The 15,899-nt window shown below is 45.4% G+C and overlaps 1 long non-coding RNA gene across 1 annotated transcript; it reads left to right on the top strand.

The window, feature by feature from the left end:
* The first annotated feature begins 2,494 nt into the window (after window positions 1–2,494).
* LOC132469678 (uncharacterized) lies at window positions 2,495–6,922 on the top strand. Its single transcript, XR_009528469.1, has 2 exons — window positions 2,495–3,694; window positions 3,953–6,922. It is a non-coding gene; the product is annotated as an uncharacterized LOC132469678 (long non-coding RNA).
* Window positions 6,923–15,899: the final 8,977 nt, after the last annotated feature.

Below are 15,899 nucleotides of genomic sequence, written 5' to 3' on the forward strand. Positions count from 1 at the left end.
TGTTTGGAAGCGGGAACTAATAATGGACTGGTTTTTTATTTGCTTTGGATGAAACGCAGAGAAACACAATGTTAGGAAGTGATGTGAAACATGAGGTCGGCGGCTCGACTGTTGCTGAGTAAGCATCCATTTTTCAAAGGACTATGGAGACAGATTTTTTAGTTTTTAACCTTCATTAATCCAGGAAAACTCGATAATATCAGAGTGTTGCCTCAAATCGCGTTGCCATTGTTAATGGCCACTCAACAGATTAGAATAGTTCAAACCCAAAACTTCATTAAAAAAAAAAAAAATTACATTCACTTTTACTGAATCAAACTGACAACCTTCTGATCTGCCCTGGTCTCTAAGCGACTCTCTGGGGATGTCTTGGGAGTGACTCACACGAAAAGTCTTGTTACTGAATTCGTGACGCAGCTAACGAGATGCTAACAGCTAGCATCATCTGTCATCATCTCCCCATGCCGTCACCACAAACAGCTAACGTGTATTTAATCCAGCTAATCACGGCGAGGAATGCCCGTGGTTTCAGTTTTTAATTAAAACAAGACTTACAAGAAGAAGAAAATATGTTTTTTTTGCGAGTGGAACTAATTATGAATATCATTAGCTAAAGCACAGCCGTCGTTATGGGTGTCCCCACAGGGCACGTCCCAGTCATAAAACATAAAAGCAACGTCCTGCAGCGAAAGTCATTAAAATAGGAAGTCCTTCTGCCACAGAATGTTGAACTCTCTTTTTCATCTTCATTCTGCGTTGGCTCACCTCTGCAGTGGGGCACTAGGCGTCCCCTGCCATAAGAGAGGGATAGACTTTATTGATGAGGGGGGGGGAGGGGGTCATCTGCAACCACACAAGAGAGAAACAAACTGATAAAGAAAACATCTGATTAACCACATAGCAGCACATTAACAAAGTTCATTACAGCAGAACCCTTAACCTCTTAACTACCACACCCTTTTATGGGGACTTCATCTGGAATGACATCTAAATATTTCAGCTCATGAATCGGTGCCTGTGATGACAGCAATCGTGCCAGCGTGTTCAGAGGGGGTGTCACACCTTATGTTTGATGTGGACACCCTCATAAATCCATGTGCTTGCACCTTTTCAATTATAAATGTAAAACATTGTGGGCCTCGTATAATAATTGCCAGAGAAAGAGGAAGCTACGCACACGCCCACACTAATACAAACACACACAGTCTAGCATTAGCCTTTCCAGAGTAAACAAAGCATTCATAATATAGATCCTTGCCCCTTTTCTCTGTAGTTCTTAGAAGTCATATCGCTGGCTGCACAGTAAGATAGATATTCTGTGAATTTATGCGCAAATACATAATGCACGCACGCACGCACACTAACACACACACACACACACACACACACACACACACACACACACACACACACACACACACACACACACACACACACACACACACACACACACACACACACACACACACACACACATTCTCTCCAACTTATTTCCTACATTACATTCCTACGAGTTTTCATTGTTGTGTTACTGGAATCAATATTGTTTCATTACGGGATGTGAGGAATGAAATCACAGAAGATACTAAGTGCTCTTTTCCCTCTTGTCTTCCGAGAAAACGCCCACATACCTTCAGCTTTTGTTCCAGAAGGTGGAGGTAAGAGTAAACAAGACGCTCAGCAGGTTTGTCAGCACCTGTCTTCCCCTCTCTTATGCAACAGAGTCTGGTGACGTCTCAGAGAGAGAGAGTTGGTTCACTAGCCTACAGGCGGCTCATCCAACAGTAAAGACACAGCGGTGGGTCCCCAGGGCAGGGAAAGGAAATGATTGTGATTTACAAGTACCGACAAACACAGCAGACACTTCACACTCTGCTGCAGTGAGGTGTGTGCGTGTGCGTGTGCGTGTGTGTGTGTGTGGGCGCGTGTGTGTGGGTTTATGCGTTTGTCTTTGCGGGTGCATGTGCTTGTATGAGTCTGAGGATGTAGCACTTTATGCAAATTATAAACTTTTCCCAGATGAGCAACCATCTTGAGCCCCGGGCTCCCTAATGGCGTTTTGGATGAAAGTGCCCGCTAAATGACTAAAACACTGATGTGTATGTGTAATGTGCATCTAAGATTAAACAAAGATACATGCCTCAAAAAATACACTCACACCCTACATGATATGTGTGTGTTCAAACATGTGTGTTCAAACTAGTGTCATAAAGTGTGTGAGCTCAACGGCGATTGTGTGCGCACACAACCACACACGTGGCGGTAAAATCAGCAATAAAAACACAATGTGGCCATTAGCCCTCCCATTGAGAGTAGGGTCTCGGGAGAGCCACACATTAATGACTTCCGCTGAAGCCAGGTTTTCCAGGTACTGGCTATAAGAGACCACCAGATGAGAAGGGCGGGGGCGGGGGCGGCAATACAGCCGCATAACACTGTTTACTCCTGCCTTTTACAGGCCGACCCCGCCCTTAATATCACCCAGCGTGTGGCAGCCTGCAGTCTGAAGGCTCCAGCCGTAGACGGAGAAAGAAGAGAAAGGGAGGACGAGGAGTCATCCACAGGTTGTCTGTCCGTTTGATGAACAGGCGGTCTAGAGTTTATAAAGTACAGTTTAGGCTGACTAATGAAACACAACACAGAAAAAAAAACGATAAGCTAAAGACGAATAGGAGGGATGGGTTCAGCACAGGGCTGGAGCTGAACCAGGGCGGCGCAGGACTTCTACTGCATGAGGCAGGAGTTTCATCACCACCACTACGAGTCAGCACATTTCCCAATCCAATTCTGTCTTCTGCGTTCATCCACATTCGCCCACACGATATCAACCCTGAAGCGGAGGGCAGTGGCCTCGGTAACGGGAACGCCAGGTAAGAAATCGTCCACTCAATCTCAGCCGACAGATTTCATTCGTCGACTGAGGGGGAAGACGAGTCATCAATCGATGGCGAGATCAGAAATCTCGGGCGGTCTGGGGAATTGTTTGAAGTTATAACTCTGTTGGCTCGTGTGTTTCGACGGTAATTCACTCTGTATTTAAATGTCCTTCAAATGCAAACACAGTCACATGAGATGGGACAGGAAGACAGACTCAGCATGTAAGGCTACATCCGACTGAAGGAGCCAAGTCGGCATATATGCCCACCACACACACACACACACACACACACACACACACACACACACACACACACACACACACACACACACACACACACACACACACACACACACACACACACACACACACACACACACACACACACACACACGGCCCTGCTGCCGTGAGAAGCCATTAAGCAGACGCACAAAGGCAGAAACACATACTCAGACGCAAGCAAATGCATAAACACAAACATGCGTGATTAGAAACACGCACGCACGCACGCACTCACATACAGACAAACACACAGTCCATGTTCATGCTGGGTCTAGGAGGTCCTGTTCTGATGGAGGAAGGGAAAAGGATGGAAAGAGGGGCATACACAACAACAGCGCGTGACGTCTTTGAGGTCCATGTTGCCAGGGACTGGCTCCATCGCTACAAGGACGGATCCTGACACAATCTCACCAAGACACGCCCGCTGTTTTACGACCGGCCCACGCACTGTTTATCCGTGTTCATGCCACTCACGCTGCAATAAACCGCTTAAACGCACATCTGGGAGCAACCATCAGACACACCAAACGAGAGGTAACGTAATGAAGTGTGTGAGAAATATGTGTTTCCATGTGTGTGTGTGTGTGTGTGTGTGTGTGTGTGTGTGTGTGTGTGTGTGTGTGTGTGTGTGTGTGTGTGCTCTCGAGCGTGCGTGAATGCGTGCGCGTGTGTGTGTGCGTCCTACACAGATACGTGGGCGTATATCTGTGTAGGAAAATGTCATTTGCGTCAATGATCTGATGAAAATCCATGTCTCACAATTTGCATAACAAGATCAAAAGATAATAATAGGTAAACACAACCAACGAAACCCGACAACAACAACAACAACGCTGCAACACTGAACTCTCATCATCCAACTAGTGGTCGGGTCAATAGACTATTCTTTTTATTGAACTGAACATTATTTACATTATTTACGTTGGATGTCTGAACGCGGCTGACGCCACTGTCTTCCTCGTCCTGGTAACCCGGCAGGCTCCACAATGGAGCTGCGGCCCACCCTGCAATCCAGGGTCCGACGGCTGATGCAACCCAAAGCAAGAAGGCAGGCTCTGCTTCGCCACCTGACAACACACGGTTCCCCGCACAGAGCACACGTGGTGGCTGACTTCCCACCGCTTACAAAGGGCATTCACACGCCATGGACGGGAAGCTGTGTGCAGGCCTGCCTGTCTGCTCTCAGTTCTTCATTTCACGGATAGTGAGGTTAATGAAGGCATATGATTATGCCTCATGCTATGACACATCGTTGTCGTTGCGACATTGCAGAGCCGAGAGTTCCCTTTGAAGGGAATCACGTAGTGTTGACAATTCTTACATAATTACATTTCTGACAGTGCTGTACTTTCCACTAGAATGTGGTCTGGCGATCAACCTAATTTATTTTTCTGCATTTGCCTGGAATAGAGCAAATAATACATGCATATAACTACCCTCGCAAAACAATGCTTTAAACTAATAATACTTTACGTTGCTATTGTTATTATTATGACAATGCATATTTTAATATTTACTACTATTATTACTTGCACTTGTTATTGTTGGATCTTGTTGTTGTTGGAAAATGCAAGACACAACTGAGTTACATGTTTGTCGGCATAAAGGTCAGGACATTAGAACCTAATCGAATCAGCCGAGAAAAAAAAAAAAGAGACAGAGAGAGAGAGAGAGAGAGAGAAAGAGAGAGAGAGACTAGGAAGACCCGGGAGACAAAGAGAAAGGGGCCTGGTTTGTATTTTGTTGTTGCTGTTTGGAAGCACTCACATCTGAACAATGTCAGGCGGCTATTATTAACTCTCAGCACTGCGCAGTCGTCCTCTTCCTCTTCAGGATAATATCGATCCTCTGTCTCTTTCCCTACGTGAGGCTGGGCGTCTCATGCGGTCCATGCCCAGAGATCGTAACAAAATAACACATGTGGATGTTCTCAGAAAAAGCACCGTGCTTTTTAGGCCTTGCATGGAAAGGGGGTCCGGGGGGGGGGGAGGTGTTGCTGTACCGATGCACGCCTCTATTGTGAAAGCAAGTCGATGTCGGACACCAGGAGGAGCGCGTGGAGAACGGAGCTGGAGGAGGAAGGGTCGGCCGCTGATGGTGGCGGCGGTCTCCCAGCTGGAGACACACGTGTGCGCTCCAGCTGTGTTCCGGAAAACACCCGCATTATGTAACAGGGCCGCCTCGCACACATACAGATGGTGGAGGGATGGACGAATTGACGGACAGACTTGTGCATCAGGTGTTTACAATGAATTCACCCATAAGAATTCACCCATTCACACAGCGAGGAGGATCTCTGTAATTGTTCAACTCATCCTGCTTTAATAGAAGAGAACTCCACAAAGAACACTAACACCGTGGAGCAACAATGTAACAGTACAACTGTGGTTGTCCCACTCCCCCCCCCCCCCTCCCCGAACATCACATCTGGACCCCTGCAATGCACGCTGTGTTACCCTGCGAGCCTTGAGGACGGGAGACAAAGGCTGGTGGGCCAAAGGGCACCGGTCCAAAGTGTACACAAAGAATTTGAACAGCTGCTTGGGACAGGAAATAGGAAGAAATGTGAGAATGCAGTACACTGCAAACCATGTGTCTAACAGTACGGCCAGCAAGGCATATCTACTGCCATGTCTGGGATAGTGTGTTACACATCTTCAAATTCAACTTTAGAATCTACGCATAAATTAATGTCTGTCTGTCTGTCTGTCTGTCTGTCTGTCTGTCTGTCTGTCTGTCTGTCTGTCTGTCTGTCTGTCTGTCTGTCTGTCTGTCTGTCTGTCTGTCTGTCTGTCTGTCTGTCTGTCTGTCTGTCTGTCTGTCTGTCAGAGATGTGTTGCATTTCATCATACTCTTATCATTGGATGAAGATCAAGATCAAGTTAAAAAAGCAAATTCTTCTATGACAAATGACAAAAGAAGAAGTCAGAAACAATTAATTTTGATTTGGCTTGACCACAACTGTTCGGTCAGTGGGTTTGAGAACTCAAAGAAAAGCCTATCCGCCACACAGGGGTGCTACCGTTGGGGGGCTATTTATATAAAATGAGTGGAGCTACTATCCACAACCCCTAATTCGTTTTGGTTTTCTAGCAAAGAACCGTGTCACATGCACGGTCCAGACATGGTCCTATCTTTAGACATCCTGTGTGATCTCCCCAGCTCCCCAGGAGAGAGGCATTGGTAACCCAGCTCGTCCATAGAGAAAGGGGTGTGTGTGTGTGTGTGTGTGTGTGTGTGTGTGTGTGTGTGTGTGTGTGTGTGTGTGTGTGTGTGTGTGTGTGTGTGTGTGTGTGTGTGTGTGTGTGTGTGTGTGTGTGCGCGTCTAGCAGTTAAAATTAGAGTTGTGAATCCATCTCAATTACAATGGCCCGGTTCGTCACGACGAGACTGGGACCAGCGCAGAGCCTCACCGCCCGGGTCGTTTACCAAGTAGTCCACAGGGCGCGTGTTAGCAGACACGCACAGGAGAGGATAAATATAGACACACACACACACACACACACACCTACTCGCTCATAATCACACTGAGACACACGCACAGGCCGACTCAAACATAATGACACTTAGACACACACCCAGGCTCAGAGTCTTACGTTCACTAACCTTAACCCTGACGCACACACACACACTCATAATCACACACACACACACACACACACACACACACACACACACACACACACACACACACACACACACACACACACACACACACACACACACACACACACACACACACACACACACACACACAAATAATCATATACACTTACACACAGTCAACCATACATAATTTTAAATACACACACACACATAATACATACATACATGCATACATACACATACATACATACATACATGCATACATACACATACATACATACATACATACATACATACATACATACATACATACATACATACATTATGACACACAAGCACACACACACACACACAATCAGCTGTCCTAGATTTCCTCAGAGGAATAATAATGATGCAAAGGTATGGGGAAGGAGAAGCAGAAGAAGACAAATTAGGAGTAAAAACAGGATAACAAGAAGTGTTGCAGGGGTGGCTGGCCGTTCATAACAAGCAACTGAAGTGATTCATCTAAATAATAAGTCTTCAAAACACTTCTGCAGGAACTACAGAAATTGAAATTCAGGTCACAGTGTTTCCATGTTGAACCACGACGTATCTTCTTCTTCTGATCAGAGGGACTCCGTAGCTCCAGGGTACAGTTGTCAAACCTCCACTAATCACAATATACGGCGGGCTGCTGCAAGAGAAATGAATACCCACCACCAGTGGGCCAAAACACTACAGTAACTCAACTCCATTTGAACAGGTAACTACAAGGACGTTTTTTCCGGTTTTCTCTGTTTATCAATTTTCCATTCTGAAAAAGCAATCAAGCATCATAAGGTATTTTTGTATTTGGTACATAGTTAATGTACTTAGTTGTGTAGCATCATATCCTAGCTATCCTTTTTGTATACGAGAATGGCTTAACCTAGAGATTATCAGTGCTTTGCACTTATAATCACATCCTTACTGTACCGACAGCAATATATTGTTTCACCTTCTTCTGACAAATGTACTTATTGCAAGTCGCGTTGGATAAGAGCAACTGCTAAATGCCCTAAATGTAAATGTCTCCTGACATCGTGAGTTCGTGGATGGACGACCTTAGTCCACTTCGCTGGCTCCGTTTCTCAGTCCTGCAGCAGGGGGGGGAGACTCGGAACCACAGCAACGAAAGACTGACGGACAGGACACATCTGCAGACACAGGGGGTCGGTGTCTGCTGGGGCGGCTGGCTGCTCACTGGGCCTGACTCCTCAGGTCCACACTGTGTTCAGCTTTTCTAGCCCGCCACAGACTACTGGGGTTTACAGTTTCAAGATGTATTACCATATGGGATCTCCTCGTGAGAAACGCCGGAAGACACTACCTTCGAGGGGAGTTTGATTGCTGATTTCTCTTGGTATTGTTGTTATTAAACCATGAATCGGGCAGGTTCTGGCGTGAAATGGATGGAAAAATAAATGTATGAATGAAAGTATGCAACAAATAAAACAAACTAATAACTTAATGGATTAATGCTATTTTGACAACACCGATTTTACTTTCAATAAATCTGGTTCGATCTATCACATCAACAAGAACTTATCTAGATGCCATAAATATTCAATACTATGTCATTTTAATATATCTGCTATAGCTGTGACATGAATGTTGATAAACCTAATCCTCACGACAATTGCATTTTGGTGTCGCTTTTACAAAGGATGGTGATTTGTTTGCGATTATTCACTGCGTTGCCACCATGGAATAACAAAGCAGGTGTAAATTCACTTGAAATCATTACATTCATTAATCTGTGCTGGAGCATCACATTAATCTTTGTAAAAATATGCCTAGTGTATCCATATTGCATACAAAACAAAAATGTCACAAAAGCCCCCCCGACAACATTTCAAGGCCTTCAGGCTCAAGCACAGTACAAATGGAACTCCACTCAGTACTCTCCTTCAGTTGTGGAGGAAGGCTTTAAGGATCGTTGTCGGCTTTTCCCAGCATAGCAGACGTAATATACATGCCTACTTTTTTGGGGGCATACGATAATAAATAAATGCTCCGATGGAGGGTCGATCGAGAGACGATCGAGAGGTCATCCCACGTCAGTCATGCTCCAGCAGTCCTTACAGGTTAAACAGGTTAGACGGAACTCAGCGATATTTTCCACCAAGAAACATATGTCGAAAGTCAGTTGAATCTGTATCAGATCCAGTCTGCGTGGGCGGAAATTCACCTCGGGAGGCCGATGGATTCGAGAGATTACCTTTCCATGAGAGTCTCATTGCCAGGCTTCAAGTTATGCAGACTATCGAACAAAAAGGTTACCCAGATGCTGACGTTTCAACGTAAAGTAATCTGAGAGAGAGTCCAATCAAGTGGTAATTGCCTCAGATCTCTCTCCAAATGTATTTAAGCATTTGCCAAGGATTCCTTGATCTGATGCAAACGGGCAGATCATTTTTGCTGACGTGTGGGATATCATTTCGAACATAATTGCGTTTTCTTCCACAGCTCCAGCCGTCAGCCGAGTTAGAAGAAATATTTGTGGGTCGACTAAAGAGTAACTGTCGTGGAGTTTTAAATCCATCTCTCACACCCAGCCGCTACACAACACATAGCCTACACCTATACACACATAAATATAGACAGAAACAGGCAAACAATCAAACGCGCATACGCACACACACGCACACACACGCACACACACTCTCTCGCTGGACATGCACATGCATATGCGCACGCACTCTCTCGCTGGACAAGTACACGCACGCACACGCGCAATCACACACACACGCGCGCGCGCGGTAGAACAGTTATTGACAAATGGTTGGGGAGTGGAAACTGATCCATATTTGAAGGTCAGCCCCGAGAACCGATCCCTCACGGGGCATTGCAGCACGCCCTTATCGGTGTACGGGGACCAGAGAGTATAGACAACGCCGGGCCCGGCTATAGACCCCTCGAGGGAGTCAAAGGTCGCCATGCGTGTCCGTACGCACAGCCGAGAGCGGAACAGGAACATTAATTCACTGAACTGAAATGCCTCTTTGTTTTGTTGTACGCTCAACATGATGGGTCATGGGTGGACTCCTCAGGCCGGCGGCAACGCAGTGAAACAACCACACGCATGAAACGCAACAAAAGGAAGTACGCTGATGTTCACCGGGGCCGCAGCGCTTGTCCTGGTCATCGAGACGGGGCTCATGGGACCCTCTTCACCCGAGCGCTTTGGCTAATCGCATTAAGTCCTGCGCCACACACACGGTCCACTTCCATCCCTCCTGCTGACCGTTCGACATGACCCGGCGAAGTCAAGTGTGGTTTCGGGGGTTTTTGTCGCACACGTGAGTTCGGTGGGTGGGTCACACAGGGCAGCGACGGCTTGGCTTTGGAAATGAAAACTGTCAACACCCCTGCCTGGAGAAAAATGGAATAAACATCGTGTCTGTGAAGGGGAAATAAATGACCAGCACATGATGCCTTCTCCTAACTGCCAAAGAACCACCCCACACATCACACACACATCGTTCACCCAACTGCCACCGGGTGACTGCGACATCGGCGATAGCCTCACATGACGGGAGGATTTAATGAATAATTTCACAACAAAGCTGGTGCTATTTATAGAATAATAGGTATTGATTGTAATGTGATTCATCTTTCAAACACTGAAATGGGAAAATAAAACAGAAAAGTCTTGACCAAATTGCGGTGAAAGTCAATTTGACTTTGTCAGCGAGTAAATGTCAGGCCAACAGGCCGTTGCACTTGTCTGACTTTTCTGCATAACTGCCGCCTATGCAGCCAGTTCATATATTATACTTGTATTTTCACCCTATAAATTAAAAGTATTTCACCAACTATGCTCAAGGGAAGAATAATTAGGAAAATATATAAAAATATAAAGATTTAATTCGTTTACATATTTGTTCAAATAAATTAATATTGAGTCTCTCTTTTTGTTTTGTTTCATATATGCCTTTATGCATGCAAGTACAAGTGGTTCTTTGAATAGGAAATGGATTGTCAAGGGTTTGTCTTGCATTGATCCCTTTTCATGTCCCTTTTGTTCAAGAGGGTGTTTTGTTCACAGATGGTCTGAAAAGCAGGTCATTATGACCAAAACCCACCATTTAGTTCCTACTTCAGCTGCTGTAGACAAGAATGAAACCGTCAGACAATAGCCTCGCAGTCCCAATGAACTCCCTGGTTGACCGGAATTGAAAGAAGAACATCAAAGAGAAGAATATTGATTAGAGAATAAAACAACATGTGCCTCAAATAATACTGTAAGTTGGAAGGAAATCGTCGCTCGCCTGCTCTGGGGAGGGAGATGACCGGTACAGCAGCAGGGCTCTCCTCTAATGAGGTGAACTGGAGGGGAAAAACTTTCCCCGAATCAGAGGATGTTATCCAGGATCGATGTGGCCGGACTCGATGGGGCTCACGTTGACCTTGTGTGTGTGTGTGTGTGTGTGTGTGTGTGTGTGTGTGTGTGTGTGTGTGTGTGTGTGTGTGTGTGTGTGTGTGTGTGTGTGTGTGTGTGTGTGTGTGTGTGTGTGTGTGTGTGTGTGTGTGTGTGTGTGTGGAGAGACAAGGACAGGGTCACCCTGAACTTAAAGTAGCAATGCAACGAATAACACTTAAGTACGGCGCAGCCTGCCTGCAATCTTAGACTATCAATCTAATTAACACACACACACACACACACACACACACACACACACACACACACACACACACACACACACACACACACACACACACACACACACACACACACACACACACACACACCCTTCCCAAGGATTCACACACAAACACACACTTGCACAAGTGTCAGGTACTAACAAGCGGTTGGTTTGTTAAGGAAGTGGGGACCTGAAGGTCATCGTGAACAGAAATAGCTTGGATGGAGAAGGGACTGAATGACGGCTGGTGAACAATATTAAAATCTGAGCGTGGAATGTCTTTTGGATTATTGTGTGTGTGTGCCTGCGTACATGCTTGCGTGCGAGCGTGAGGGTGCGTGTAAAGGTCAGCCCTTTATTGCCATGAAATATTCATTCTAATGGGTAAGAATGAGGAAGAACAAGGTGTAGCGATGTCGGTTGCTAAGCTCCACCTTGGATGGCAGTCTAACACCCTCTTGTTGCAGAGTTTCGAGTCCTGCAATCATGGAGGAGGTATACTTTCCATAGGAGGGACAAATTAAATAGACATCTGAGATCATTTGTTCCTTCACCTGTTGGGTTTTTAAACAAGCTGTAGGCCTATCTGCTTTTGCACACACACTTTAACAAGGACTGATTAACCCTCAGTGCTTTATATCTCATTGCAATTTTATCCGGATGGCATTTACTTTATGTTACACGTATTTATGTTTTTTATTTTATGATGTGCATTGGCTGTGTTGACTACTGTTTGCAAACCAAAACGCCCCTCTGGGACAATAAAGACTACCCTATCCTATCCTTTAAGGCCTGCTCGAGCATCGATCTCATCTGCTTCCATTGATTTAGGCTAACTCGGTCAAACGCTAACTCAGTCTAATCGAGCGCTGGGCTGAGCTCTCGATCGACTCAAAATAATCGTATTTCGAGTCGAAGTCGGCATGACCTGTACTTGTATCCACTGTAAGTCGCTTTGGATGAAAGCGTGTGGTAAATTACTTTAATATTATACTAATAGATTACTTCCTCGGAGTACTGAAGGGAAAAGCGAAAAAAAAAAAAGGCCTCTTGTGTTCTTAGCAACTTTTGGTGGCACACGGTGGAGATCACAGGACCCTTCCCAGACTACCCACCCACCCACCAACCCCCCCACCAACCCCCCCACCACCACCACCCTGCTCCACAGGGTGCTGAAGCCAGCCCGGCACATCACAGAGTCCCAGACACACCCCACTGGGTCCCGCCACAAGGAGCCGTCGGTGGAAAAAGGCCGACGACATCATCAAAGACTCGTGTCCCCCCCCCGCCCGGCAATAACCCTCTGTTCTGTCGACGGTAGAGCGGCATTATCACCGGCGCCGCAAAACCCAAAACGCACAATTTAGACCCGAGGCCTGGGGACGAATAAGCGTCGAGTCCCTTTACTCGTAGTTCATCGTTTTCTAAAGTTCTTTATTCCATCTGCAATAGTGTGCAGTGTACAAATATCCCATTTGTCTAATTAGTTATTCATCGTTGAAAGAATTACAGTTGTACTTTTTGTATGAACTTATATCTGCAAGTAAGGATTGTTCTTAATTGTTCTTAAATATAATATATATACATTTAATATAATATGCTGACCAAACTCACTGGCTTTAACTCTTTTGCGCGCGCGCACACACACACACACACACACACACACACACACACACACACACACACACACACACACACACACACACACACACACACACACACACACACACACACACACACACACACACACCTTCCTTACCATATTTTGGAATTGCACCCTACTATTAGATTCAAATTTTATTATAATTTTTATTTCACCTTACTTACCTTACCACCTTCCTGAATTAATCTACTATATTTTATTTGCATAATTGCACTCCCTATATTTGATATTTTCCCACTTTATACTGCAACCGCACAAGTAGCTTCCTCTGGATAAATTAAGCAACATCTTATCTCTTATCTCAAGGCTTTCCTTCAACACGGTCATTATCAACACCCGCACACTGATAAATCTCCGGATGATGGACAGCATGCACTTCTCCGTAGAGATCCCTCTACTTCCCTACATTGACAAACTTCCATCACGCAGACACATAGACCCTGTCCCCCTACTCTCTTCTTTAATTGAGCTTCCCCCTAACCCCTTACCACCCCTTCATCCACCACATAGCTAGATCGCTGCAGAGCCTTAATGTACCGGTCTGTCTACCACAACACACACACACACACACACACACACACACACACACACACACACACACACACACACACACACACACACACACACACACACACACACACACACACACACACACACACACACACACACACAGTACTCTGTGAGCCAGAACCGCTGATCGCTGCAGAACCTTAATGTACCGGTCTGTCTACCACAATACACACACACACACACACACACACACACACACACACACACACACACACACACACACAGTACTCTGTGAGCCACGGCAGCCACGGAGGTATTTCACGAGCCGATGGCTGATGTACTGGGGGATATTAAAGCCTAGTGAATGATCTGAGGGCCTAATGTCTTGGTGCTCTGCCCAGGGACTCTTGAAGCCCGTCTGAAGTGAGTCAGGTCATTTAAACAGGTAGTTGGCAACATGCCGAGCAGTGAGTGAATTTAAAAGCAGGATTTCCACTAGCCTGTATAGGAGATGTGAAGGATTCAATCAGTCCTGCATCTCTAAAAGTTCGGACATATTTGTTGAACTAATGATCATTAACTCTGCCGGCAGTTTGTGTGTATGAAAATGGTTGCAAGTAACTTTGGATAAAAGCTAAATGCCATAAAATGTAAATGTAAACGTAAGAAGAACCACCAAACGTCGATACAGCCACACCACGTGAAGGTCAGGAAATATTTCCCATGCGTTCGTGACATCTACTTGTTCAATAAGAAACAAAATATGAAAAATTAAAAGCCTTTGGGTTCTCCTCGCTCCCTGTCCCGGTTAGACGGCACCTGCCGATATTTGGTTTTCCATGGAGACAGCGTTCTGTTGGGGCCTCAGAGTGAGAAAGCGACAGCTGGCATCGAAAACAAGCACAACATAACGCTATGCCGTGGCCTCACTGATAAAAAGCATTTCAGAGGAACACGTGACATCACCTGGGAAAAGTGCAGCGTAAGCGCTGGCCCGGACAGCCGTCTGTCCACAAGACAAACATTACACCCAACAACAACACGCCGTGGTCCGGCACCCACACCTGAAGGGATACTAATAACAGAACCCAGGAACCACAATCCTGAGAATCCATAGACGGGATTCTCGGAAACACAGGGACAAGAGTTTGCTGTGGACAAGAATACATCTTTGATATTTTCATTTTGCAACACAGACAACAGATTACCTTCAAGAGATGAGGTTGTTGGACCAGTCCGCATTTCAAAACGGCTATGAATATTATATCTAATTTACTGCAGATAGCTTTTTCTAGTACAGGAACGTTTAAAAGGTCAACTCTCAAAACATAAGTCAAAATGATTTTTGACATATGCTTTTTGACATATTCATTGCTGTGGTGGCTCTATGGTAAACTATACGGCCATTATTGTCACTTTAAATCCCTCTCAATGGATTTTACTCAATCACAAGCACTTACACACCAATCATCTGCAGAAGAGCGCCAACAGCTAATTAGCAGCTCAGGAATTTGCATACTACTGATGCGTGTGTATTTGTGTGATTTACCCTGTGCATTTACCACTTAAAACCCTCCGGCGGAATAAGCCTGACGTTAACATCCAACGCTTTTGCTGTGTTCTGCGTTTTAAAACGGAAGCACAAGATATCCTCTCCGAGCCTTCACTCATGACAGCCGTGGACTCACAGCCACCCACTGAGTCTTCCTCAGCTGGGGATGAACAAGATGGGGGCTGCAGCCTACATGGGGATGGGTGGTTGTTGCAGACACCACAACTCTGACTTCCTCCTTATGAAACAGACCATGGAGGCCCATTTATGGGCCATAAACACCCTCACCAAAGTAATGTCATTACCTCCACGATTGTAAAATATAACACAGGGAGTGGAGGCCGTTTGAAAGGCCACACTTGACATGGAGTCGTACTCACAACTCTTTAGTTCATTCATTGAACCCCAGTATTTGAACTCAAGCAGCAGCAACCACCACGTCTAATCTACTATAGCAACTCTCTTCTCTGTACTATGCGGATATCAGGTGGGTCATAATGTACCTACTGTATATAGATATTCATACCTTTATATGATATTTATTGTGTTGCCTGTGGCTGTCTAACAGTTTATTTTTACTTGGTAGGGATAGGCCTATTCCCAGCAGTGTTTATGCTCAACAGAAAGGGGCTTTTTGCAATGCCCGAAGCTGTTTACTGTAATATGTGCATGTGGATTCAAAATAAATACAATTACACTTATTCCCTTTAAGTTCAGGAAGCAGCTTAAGAGCTAGTT

This window comes from Gadus macrocephalus, chromosome 12 (assembly GCF_031168955.1).
Source record: "Gadus macrocephalus chromosome 12, ASM3116895v1".
In the NCBI taxonomy this organism is placed as follows: Eukaryota; Metazoa; Chordata; class Actinopteri; order Gadiformes; family Gadidae; genus Gadus; species Gadus macrocephalus.